Source organism: Myxine glutinosa, chromosome 8 (genome assembly GCF_964187855.1).
Source record: "Myxine glutinosa chromosome 8, kmMyxGlut1.1, whole genome shotgun sequence".
NCBI classification, from domain to species: domain Eukaryota; kingdom Metazoa; phylum Chordata; class Myxini; order Myxiniformes; family Myxinidae; genus Myxine; species Myxine glutinosa.
Window position 1 is genome coordinate 83,864,152 of NC_136268.1, and position 12,172 is coordinate 83,876,323.

General features: G+C 45.1%; 2 protein-coding genes across 3 annotated transcripts in view; one reads left to right on the plus strand and one right to left on the minus strand.

Moving 5' to 3' along the window:
• The window catches only part of FDFT1 (farnesyl-diphosphate farnesyltransferase 1), a 119,000-nt gene that overhangs the window by 46,240 nt on the left and 60,588 nt on the right, over positions 1-12,172 (minus strand). The window lies entirely within an intron of this gene.
• LOC137432649 (F-box only protein 25) overlaps positions 1-12,172 on the plus strand; it is a 742,106-nt gene that overhangs the window by 931 nt on the left and 729,003 nt on the right. The window lies entirely within an intron of this gene.

The window sequence follows — 12,172 nt, forward strand, 5'->3', positions numbered from 1 at the left end:
CACATCCCCTCTCGTCATTGCTGAGCCTCGATTGCCCATATTACCTCCCCTCCAATAACCGCCATTGACCACGAGGCAGGGTCGGAGAAGAAAGGCGTGTCTCCACCTCGTCATCAAGGGCGGAGCCAGAGGGTCGCATGACCAACCAGGGCCGAGGTGAGCACCCCGATGGGCGTGTCCTGAAGGCCGGCGGCTTAATCGCCGGAGGCGTTATAAAGGCGCGCACGCAGGAAGTGAAGAGTGAGTCGGTTGCCAGTAGAGGGTCCGTGAAGAGTTGGTCACAAAGAGTTGGTCACAGAGAGGGTTGGTCACAAAGAGTCGGTTGCCAGAGTGAGTCGGTTGCCAGAGTGAGTCGGTTGCCAGAGTGAGTCGGTTGCCAGAGTGAGTCGGTTGCCAGAGTGAGTCGGTTGCCAGTAGAGGGTCTGTGAAGAGTTGGTCACAAAGAGTTGGTCACAAAGAGTTGGTCGTCAAGAAAGAGTCCTGAAGCTTGTGAGGGAAGGAGAGAGAACCCGTCACACCAACCCCCAAGCTCCGCGTTGGCTCCACCAAGCATTCACCTCCACCAAGGCTCCACCAAGCTCCGCGTTGGCTCCACCAAGCGTTCACCTCCACCAAGGCTCCACCAAGCTCCGCGTTGGCTCCACCAAGCGTTCACCTCCACCAAGGCTCCACCAAGCTCCGCGTTGGCTCCACCAAGCGTTCACCTCCACCAAAGCTCCGCCAAGCTCCGCGTTGGCTCCACCAAGCGTTCACCTCCAGCCATCCACCTCCTGCCATTCCTGTCATTCCCCGCGTGAGTCTGTCTTCTGTTTGTTCTGTCCTGGGTTAATTAAGTCTGTATAACTCAATAAGCTAGTATTTTCCCTGTGTCACCTGCATCTTATGTGCTTGTAAATAAACGTGACTGCTTTCTTTTTGCTTGTGTGTAAATAGTCAATAAATTCAGTAGTATTTCCAAACCTTTCTTTGCCTTCGTTTTCCTCTTTGCATTCGTCGCCTTTGTCTTTTCCCTATTGACTAGCTGCGGTGCGACCCGGCCAACGTTTGGGTGGAATCGGGTGAGTCGGGGATCCTGTTAGGTCGCGGTAATACACCACCGCTCGGTCATCATAACATCTAAACCGCGATCAGTAACAATATATATATATATATATATATATATATATATGTATATATATATATGTGTGTGTGTGTACATGTATATTTGTATATATAAGAAACAGGAAGTAAATTCCTGCGTGGGGCTAGTGTGAAAAAATTCCAACTCAACCCAGGACTTGAACCCACGAACCTCATCACTTACGCGGTGACAGCGCACTGAGCTATTGAGTCAACGGGATATCCCCAGAGATTTCTCACACGAACGCTGCGAGCTTTATAACGGCCGATGTCTTGCGTGCCTGCTCGGCAGACCCCGGATGTGAGTGTATGTATGTGAAAGTGCAATGAAGATAAACGCATCTAACAATTTAAGAAACAGGAAGTAAATTCCTGCTTAGGGCTCGGGTGAAAAATTCTGACTCAACCCGGGACTCCAACCCACGAACCTCATCACTTACGCGGTAACAGCCCCCTGAGCTATTGAGTCTCTGGGATATCCTCAGAGATTTATATATATATATGTATTTATGTACATATATATATATATATATATATATAGAGTGTTAGTTATGCTGAAATGTTTCTTTGGCAAGGGTTACAATCGCAGCTTGGCCACCACTCCAACGCAGGACATTCGCCTGAAGGAGCAGTAATTTGTACTTTGTTGATGTGTCATCAATAACTCGCCTGCTCTTCGCGAATGGTGGGACACACAGTACACACACCCCAATACTAGTAGATAGGACACCAGTGCAGGGTACTAAATTAAATGGGATATGTATGTTAACTACAAAAGGAATGTGGATGTAAAGGTAATTAAGTTAATTGTAAACAACCAAGTACTGTAGTCAAATCAATGAATTAAACAAAAGCATTTAAACACAATTCTTGCCAATTCCAACCCCATAAACCTGCCCCCAGTATGGTATTTATCGCCGGTGATGTGTTACTTTTAAAGTGAAGCATTTTACAAAGCATAATATTTTCCTGTTTACAGAAGCTGACATGTCTTGATTATTTCTCTGCTCTCGTAGTGGCCTTGATCTCATTCCTAATCCCAAACCTTTATCAAATACTGAAGGAGTTTTCCGCAGGGCTGGCAGTAGGCCCACGTTCACCTGGAATATGCTCGTGGAAGTACTCGATAATCTGAACAAGCCTCATTCAAGTGAACGTATATATATATATATATATACATATATATATATATATATATATATATATATATATATATATATATATATATATATATATATATACATATATATATATATACAGTCACGTGAAAAAGTAAGTACACCCCATGTAAAGTTTTGACTTTTTCAACATATTTCAACATAGCCATTTTTTTTTTTTTTTTTTGTATACAAGATCGAGGCTCGTGAAAGAGCTAACATTAATCACACAGAAAGACAAACCGACACATAAAACATATAACATGGGGAGCGGTACACAAGATGGGGCGAGAGGGGGACGAACACAAACACAACATCTGAGAGCAGGGACATCGAGAGATCTGTGGGAGGGAGAGGGCTTTGGGGGGGGGGGAGGCTTGGGAAGGGGGGGTGGGAGAGGTATAAAACATATGGACACTGCCAGGACTTCCAGGAAAGAAGTTGGAATTTCAAACAAGGTGGATCTGGGGTGAATTAGTGGGGGTAGAAAAGATCAAGGTTTTGGATGGGGAAAGATAAGAGATGGTGGTGAACAGCTGTTTTGAAGACCTGGAGGGAGGAGTGGGATTGAAGGGAGTGTGGGAGTTTGTTCCAGAGGCGGGAGAAAAGAGGAATGAAAGAGTGAAGGTGAGCAGAGAGCCGAGATTTTGGCAGTTTAACCATCAGAGGGTTGCTGGCAGATCTTGTGCGACCTGGAGGAATATTTGGGGGACAAAGCACAGAGAGAGCTGGGGGAGCAAGGCCGGAGGGGAGTCGGTAGAAGACAGAAAGACCACCTACCTGTCTGCGGTGAGTGAGTGAAAGGCCCTCGGAGATAGCTTCATCACGGGAGATTCCAATGATTCTGAAAGCTTTGGTTTCAACAGCGTGAAGCCGAGCTAGGTGTGAGGAAGGAGCACCGGCCCATAGGGGAGAACAGTATTCCATTGAGCTGCGGATGAAAGCCTTGTATGTGGTGAGGAGCTCAGGTGTGCCGAGGAAGGACTTCGCACGACGGAGGATGCCCAGTCGGTGACTGGCTTTGGAGGCCAGCTTGGAAATATGGTTTTCCCAAGAAAGATCATGGCAGATAGTGAGACCCAAAAGCTTGAGCGACAGAACTTCTTGGAGAGGATTGTTGAGAAAGTAGATGGGAGGGTTGTCCAGTCGATCTTTACGGCGAGACGTAGTAAGAGTGTGAGATTTGTCAGGATTGAAAGACATGTTCCACTTGTTTGACCAGTCTGTGATTTTGTCCAGGTCTTCAGAGAGTACCCTGGATTTAGAATAGGTACACCGTATCCCTGCGTCTCATAAAAGACGACTAAGAGGGTTGGCGTCAGGAAGGGCATCCGGCCAAAAAAACATTGCCTCAAAAAGAGAACCATGACAATTGCAACTACATATGGGCAGGGTACAGCCCAAAGTGGAGATCGGTTTCTGAGATTTGGGACATGGAATGGAGGGACAAAGACAGGGAGATCAGGAGAAGTGGTGGAAGTATTGGTCAGAAGAAGAGTGGACATGTTATGTGCAAGAGACGAGATGGAAGGGAAGTGGTGTGAGAATGGTGAAGGGTAGGCAGGGACCGAAATACAAGTTTGTGTGGCAAGGGTGCCTGGAGGGCGTGAATGGTGTTGGTGTCCTGTTTTCTGAGGAGGTTGTAGACAGTGTGGTGAGTGTGACTAGAGTGAGTGATAGGTTGATGATGGTGAAAATGATGATTGGAAAGCTCTTGGTGAACGTCATCTCGGGATATGCTCCGCAGGTTGGTCGGAGCGATGAAGAGAAGGACAAGTTCTGGTGTGCGACAGAGAAGCTGATGGAAAACGTGAAAGATGAGGAAGTTGTTGTGGTAGGAGGAGACCTAAATGGACATGTGGGAAGGAGTATGGATGGTTTTGAGGGAGTTCATGTGGGTTACGGATATGGTGTGAGAAATGGAGAAGGTGAAAGGATTTTGGAGTTTGCTGATGGAGCTGATTTGTTGATTTGTAATACTCAGTTCCAGAAAGAGGATAATAAGCTTGTTACATACACGTCAGGTGGGTCGATGACAACCGTTGACTACCTGATGGTGCGTAGGCGAGATAGGGGGCACCTCTGGGACACAAAGATGGTCCCGGGGGAGGAGGCTGTTTCACAGCACCACTTGGTTGTCTGCGACATAAGGGTGAAAGGTGCGAGGAGAGCTCGGCGGGTGAAGTACCAACCGAGAATGAAGGTGTGGAGGTTGAAAGAGGTGACAGTAAGGGAGGCATTAAAAGAGTGGCTGAGTAGGGTAGAGGATGATGTGGTTGAGCTTGAAAGTGGTTGGATGTCAATGAAAGCTAGTCTGTTGGGAGCCGTTGGTGAGGTATGTGGATGGACAAAAGGACCACCGAGGCACTCGGAAACATGGTGGTGGGATGATGAAGTTGGAAAGAGGATTGACGAGAAGAGGAAGAAGTTCAAGGAGTGGCAGAAGGCGAAGGGTACGGGAGCAGAAACAGCAGAGCATGAAAGTTATAAGGCAGCCAAGAAGGCTGCAAAGAAAGAGGTGGCAAAGGCGCAGGAGGCATATCGGAAAATGTTCAGAGAACGCTTGGATTCGGAAGAGGGTCAGAGAGCAGTATTCAGGATTGCAAAGCAGATAGCGAAAGAGAGGTGTGATGTGATGGGGGTGAGTTGCTTGAAGGATGAAGTGGGACAAATCGTTGTGGACCCAGATGGAATTAAAGGAAGCTGGAAAAGATATATGGAAATGCTGTTGAATACAGAGCATGAATGGGATGGCAACATAGAAAGTAACCCAGTTTTAGGACCGGCAGAGAAGATAACTGAGAAGGAAGTTGAGGAAGCCATAAAAGCAATGAAGAGTAGAAAAGCAGGAGGGCCGACAGGAGTTGTGGGAGATATGTTGAAGGCAGCATGAAGTTGGGGTGTGAAGAGTATGACAGAGATCTGTAATCTGGCGGTGAAAGTAGGCCGCATTCCAGTGGATTGGGAACTGAGTACCCTCGTCCCTCTATAAAAGGGGAAAGGTGACCCTCTAGAGTGTGGCTCGTACCGAGCGATAAAGTTATTGGAGCATGGAATGAAGGTATTGGAAAGTGTGTTGGAGAGGAGGATAAGGAAGAAAGTGAAGATCGACGAAATGCAGTTTGGATGTATGCCAGGAAGAGGAACGACAAACGCGCTTTTTATTGTGAGGCAGTTGCAGGAGAAGTACATGGAGAAGAGGAAAAAGTTGTTTCTTGGGTTTGTTGATCTGGAGAAAGCATTCGATAGGGTTCCACGCAAAGTATTGACATGGGCAATGAGGAAGTTAGGAGTGGAGGAATGGTTGATCAGAGCAGTGATGGCAATGTACAAAAGAGCACGCACAGCTGTAAGGACGAAGGACGGGAACAGTGGTGAGTTTGAGGTGAAGGTGGGAGTGCATCAGGGGTCGGTACTAAGTCCACTACTATTTGTAGCTGTGATGGAGGTGCTGGCTCAGAACGTAAAGGAGTGTTTACCGTGGGAGTTGTTGTATGCAGATGATCTGGTGTTGATTGCGGAAAGTATGGATGGACTGAAGGAAAAGATGAACAAGTGGAAGGAATGTATGGAGACAAAAGGTATGAAGGTGAATGTCGGAAAGACGAAGGTGATGGTAAGTGGTAAAGCATGTGGTGAGGTGGAAAGAACTGGGAAGTGGCCCTGTGCTGTGTGCAGGAAGGGTGTCGGAGTGAACTCCATTCAATGTACAATGTGCGCTGAGTGGGTTCATAAAAAATGTAGTGGTCTGAGAGGGTCATTAACCAGTGTGGCAGCTACATTCAAATGTAAGGTGCGCACAGAGGGAGCTGCACATGGAGGAAATGTTGAGTTGCATCTTGGAGACGGCGTGAAGCTGGAAGGTGTGAAAACATTTTGCTACCTCGGAGACATGCTGAATGGAGAAGGTGGATCAGACTCGGCAACGGTTGCTCGAGTGAGATGTGCATGGAAGAAGTTTCGGGAACTAAGTGGCGTGCTGATGAGGAGGAGAGTGTCGCTGAAGCTGAAGGGAAAGGTGTATGCTGCATGTGTGAGAAGTGTTATGATTTATGGGAGCGAGACATGGGTAATGAACGTAGAGCAGCAACGAAGGCTGGAAAGGGTGGAAATGCGAATGGTTCGATGGATGTGCGGAGTATCGTTGAGAGAGAGGAAGACAAATGATGAATTGCGAAAGATGATGGGAATATTGCCTGTGATTGATGCTGTGAAGAGGAACAGGTTGAGATGGTTTGGTCATGTGTTGAGGAAGGATGAAAGTGACTGGTTGAGAAGAGTGATGGAAATTAATGTCGAAGGAAGTAGAGGACGGGGAAGACCGAGAAAGACTTGGCTAAAGATGGTGGAAGAAGAAATGCGGGCAAGGGGGTTAACAAGGAGAGATGCAGAAAATAGGGCAAAATGGAGAAGATTGTCATGGGGACCGCAAGGCTAACCCCCGCTCTAGCAGGGAAAATGGCCTTAAAATGCATGTTGTTGTTGTTCAGAGAGTGAGGAGGCTGCAGGCTGCCAATCTGAGGGAAGAGGATTGGAGCGGCAGAGAGTGGAGTCATCAGCAAACAGATAGAGAGGATTTTCCAGAGAGTCGGAGAGATCATTGATAAAGACCAGAAAAAGCACCGGGCCCAGAACACTGCCTTGGGGAACTCCAGCCTGAACAGGAAGGGGAGATGAGAGAAATCCATTCAGGGCCACACGTTGTCTACGACCAGAGAGGAAGTCCGCAAGCCATGCATGGAGATTTCCATGGATACCATAAGAGGAGAGTTTGGTGAGCAGAGCTGGGTGCCAGACCGTATCGAAGGCACGTGATATGTCAAGGGAGACGGCTCTGATTTCCTGTTTGGCATTGAGGACCTCCATCCATTGTTGAGACAGCAGAAGCAGCATGTCCAGAGTAGAATGACCTGGTCTGAATCCAAATTGATGATCGGAGATCAAGCCATTGGAGAAGAGGAAGGATTTGATATCTGAAGCAATGATGGATGCCATGACTTTGCTGATAATTGGGAGCAGGCTGATTGGTCTGTAGTTGCAAGGATCTGTTTTTGCACCTTTTTTGTGTAAAGCGGTAATGTTTGCTGATTTCCAGGATGCTGGCAGATGACCTTGAGCAAAAGAGAGGGTGAAAAGAACAGAGAGAGGGAGAGATAGAGCGGCAGAGCAGGATTTTAGGACCCATGGGCTGATGCCGTCTGGTCCAGTTGCAGAATCAGAGTCGAGGTTTGACAAAAACTCCTCCAACTTGTCAGGAGAGAAGGACACAGAGTCCAGGAGCAGTTGGGTTCGACTGGGTAAGGTGGGAACAGAGAGAGATGGGTTTGGGACACAATATTTTGAGGCAAACACAGAGTTGAGGCATTCGGCTTTGTCACGTGCGGTGTCAACTGTGTAGCCATTTGAGGTAAGGAAGGGGATGGAGGGGGAACAAACACCAGAAATGGATTTGACCAGATGCCACCAGGATTTGGAGGAAGGAGACAGGTTTGAGAGTTCATTCTTGAGTGTGGAGAGATAGTGCTTCCTGGCACTCCTGAGGGCAGCCACACACTTGTTCCGAGCATGGTGGAAGGAACTGCGATTGCCTTCAGTTGGATTAGCCTTCCAAGAGGCAAAGGCAAGTTGTTTCAGGGCAACTCCCTCACCACAAGATTCAGTGTACCATGGACTGGAGGAAGGGTAAGACAACTGAAGACGAGATGGGATAAATCTGTACAATCTTCATGTGCATGTAATCATCATGTAATCATCATGTGCATGTGCATGCATTCCATATGCATGTAATCTTCATTTCAACAATTTTGATAGATAAAGGTGATATAATATAACAAATATCATGAAACATTTACATTTTGTCATCCATTGTATAATTTAAATAAACATAAATGCAAATTTCGCATGTGGAAAAAGTAAGTACACCCTTGGCTCTAATAGGTGGTATTGCCCCCTTTGGCAGAAACAACCTCAAGTAGGCATTTCTTATAACTGTCTACCAGACTCTGAAATCGACTGGGAGAAATTTTTGCCCACTCCTCCATGCAGAATTCTTTCAGCTGTGCGATGTTTGAGGGGTTTCTTGCATGCACAGCTCGTTTCAAATCCCCCCACAACATCTCGATGGGATTTAGATCCGGGCTTTTACTTGGCCATTCCAGAACCCTCCATTTCTTTCTTTTCAGCCATTCCTTGGTGGATTTACTGGTAAGTTTAGGGTCATTGTCATGTTGCAAGGTCCACCTTCGGTTGAGCTTCAACTTCCGACAGATGGCCTCACATTATCCTCAAGCACCCTCTGGTACAATGAAGAATTCATCGTGGATTCTATGATGTTGAGCTGCCCAGGCCCTGATGCAGCAAAGCTGCACCAAACCATAATATTTCCACCACAATGCTTTACAGTTGGTATCAGGTTCTTGTGGTCAAATGCTGTCTTTGGTTTTCGCCAAATATGTCTTCTGGTACTGTGGCCAAATAGCTCTACCTTTGACTCATCTGTCCAGAGCACATTGTTCCAGAAGTGCTGGTCTTTGCCTAGGTGTTCATTGGCAAAGTTTAGTCTTGCCCTGATGTTCTTTCTGGACAGCAAAGGCTTCCTCCTGGCACACCTCCCATGTAGATCAAATTTGTGCAGCCTCTTTCTAATGGTAGCCTCGTGCACTATGACATCAACAGTGGCAAGAGCTACCTGTAGGTCCCGTGATGACATTCTGGGGTTCTTAGAGACTTCCTTCAGCATCTTGCGGTCTGCTCTCGGGCTTAACTTGCTTGCGCGGCCTGGCCTGAACAAGTTGGCAGTTGTTTGGAATCTTCTCCACTTGTAGATGATCTTCCGGACAGTCGAATGATTGATTTAAAATTGTTTGGAGATCTTTTTAAATCCCTTCCCAGACTCGTAGGCATCTATAACCTTCTTTCTGGAGGCCTCGGAGAGCTTTTTTGATCTAGGCATGGTGACACCGCACACTTCAACAACAAAGAGCAAACCAAACTAAATGTCTGAGGTTTAAATAAGACAGGTTCCTCCAAGATCCTCTCCAACGATGTTCTAATCATTTGCACCTAAGCTGGTGCACCTGATTCTAATTTTAGGTATTTGAAGTAGTGATAAATGTAGGGGTGTACTTACTTTTTCCACATGCGAAATTTGCATTTATGTTTATTTAAATTATACAATGGACTACAAAATGTAAAGGTTTCATGATATTTGTTATATTATATCACCTTTATCTATCAATATTGTTGAAATGAAGATCAAATAGCTGTATGTTGAAATATGTTGAAAAAGTCAAAACTTTACATGGGGTGTACTTACTTTTTCACATGACTGTATATGTATATATACAGTGCATTCAGAATGTATTCAGACCCCTTCACTTTTTTCACATTTGGAGTTTGCAAAAAAGCACCTAAAGGACTCTCGGACGGCGAGAAACAAGATTCTGTGGGCTTTCATGTGTCTTTCACTGAGGAGAGGCTTCCGTCTGGCCACTCTGCCATAAAGCCCAGATCGGTGGAGTGTTGCAGTGATGGTTGTCATTCTGGAAGTTTCCCCCATCTCCACACAGGATCTCTGGAGCTCAGCCAGAGTGACCATCGGGTTCTTGGTCACCTCTCTTCCCAAGGGCCTTCTCCCTCGATTGCTGAGTTTGGCCGGGCGGCCAGCTCTAGGAAGAGTCCTGGTTGTTCCAAACTTCTTCCATTTGAGAATTATGGAGGCCACTGTGCTCTTGGGAACCTTCAATGCAGCAGAAATTTTTTTGTAGGCTTCCCCAGATCTGTGCCTCGACACAATCCTGTCTCTGAGCTCTGCAGGCAGTTCCTTCGACCTCATGGCTTGGTTTTTTGCTCTGATATGCATTGTCAGCTGTGAGACCTTATGTAGACAGGTGTGGGCCTTTCCCAATCATGTTCAATCAATTGAATTTACCACAGGTGGACTCCAATCAAGGTGTAGAAACATCTCAAAGATGATCAAGAGAAATGGGAGGCACCTAAGCTAAATTTCAAGTGTCATACCAAAGGGTCTGAATACTTATGTAAATGTGATATTTCAGTTTTTTCTTTTTAATAAATTTGCAAAACTTTCTAAAATCCTGTTTTCTCTTTGTCATTATGGGGGTATTGAGCATAGATTGATGAGGGAAAAAAAGAATTTAAACGATTTCAGCATAAGGCTGTAACATAACAAAATGTGAAAAAGTGAAGGGGTCTGAATACTTATGTAAATGTGATATTTCAGTTTTTTCTTTTTAATAAATTTGCAAAACTTTCTAAAATCCTGTTTTCTCTTTGTCTTTATGGGGTATTGAGTGTCGATTGATGAGGGAAAAAATGAATTTAAACGATTTTAAACGATTGAATTTAAACGATATATATATATATATGTGTGTATATATATATATATATATATATATGTATATGTATGTATGTATGTATATGTATGTATGTATGTATATGTATGTATATGTATGTATATATATGTATGTACATATACATATACAGTGGAACCTTGACTTACGAGTGCCCCAACTTACGAGTTTTTCGAGATACGAGCCGTCGCTCGGGCGGTTTATTGCTTTGAGATGCGAGCCGAGATCCGAGTTACGAGCTTTCGCCACCCGGTCACGTGGTTATCTTGCCGTGCAAGTACAGTATATCTCTGTCGTATAGCGCTGCATTTTTGTTTTCGCATTTTGGTTATTTCGAGTTTACGCCGCCAGGTGGGTTCTGGTCACGTGGTTATCTTGCCGTGAAAGTACAGTACGTATCTCTGTCGTATAGCGCTGCATTTTTGTTTTCGCATTTTGGTTATTTCGGAAAATTTCTTAGTTTTAACCATGGGGCCTAAGAAAGTGAGTGGCAAGTGCAGTGCTGAGAAGAAGAAGAGGATGATGTGCTTGGATATAAAACACGCAATCGTCGAAAAACATGAGCGAGGTGTCGAGGAGGACGTATATAACGGCAGAGGAGAAGAGCATGCCAGGCCACAACTTGTGGATATAAAACACGCAATTGTCGTGTTTTATATAAAACTTGTGCTTGGATATAAAACACGCAATCGTCGAAAAACATGAGTGAGGTGTCGAGGAGGACGTATATAACGGCAGAGGAGAAGAGCATGCCAGGCCACAACTTGTGGATATAAAACACGCAATCGTCGTGTTTTATATAAAACTTGTGCTTGGATATAAAACACGCAATCGTCGAAAAACATGAGCGAGGTGCCGAGGAGGACGTATATAACGGCAGAGGAGAAGAGCATGCCAGGCCACAACTTGTTCAGAGTGCCGGCGATAGCTCGCCTTCTCTTTGTGGAAAACACGGTGAGATCCTTAACATCCAACAACTAATGGGACGCAAACGGGGCGCCCAGTTTAGCGGTACACACATTGATGAATCACCCTGCCTGTGATTCACCCATGACAGGTTATAGCTGGGTCGGGATTGAAACCCAGGCTGGACAGTTTAGACTTTAGAGTCAAGTGTGCGTACCTCCAGTCCAGGCCATCCTGCCAACTTGTATGCTGCATACAGGTGAAATATAAAGCGCGAGATATTTTTATATATACTGTATATTTAAAAAAAAATTGGTGTGGTTTTTGGCGGGCTGGAACGGATTAATAGCATTTCAATGCATTTCAATGGGGAAATTTGATTTGAGATACGAGCAATTTGAGTTACGAGCTCGGTCACAGAACGAATTAAACTCGTAAGTCAAGGTTCCACTGTACATATATATACATATACATACATATGCAAAATATGTATGTATATGTATGTATATGTATGTATAATATACATACATATACACACATACATATACACATACATATAAATACACATACACATACATATATATGTATATATATATATATATATATATATATATATAT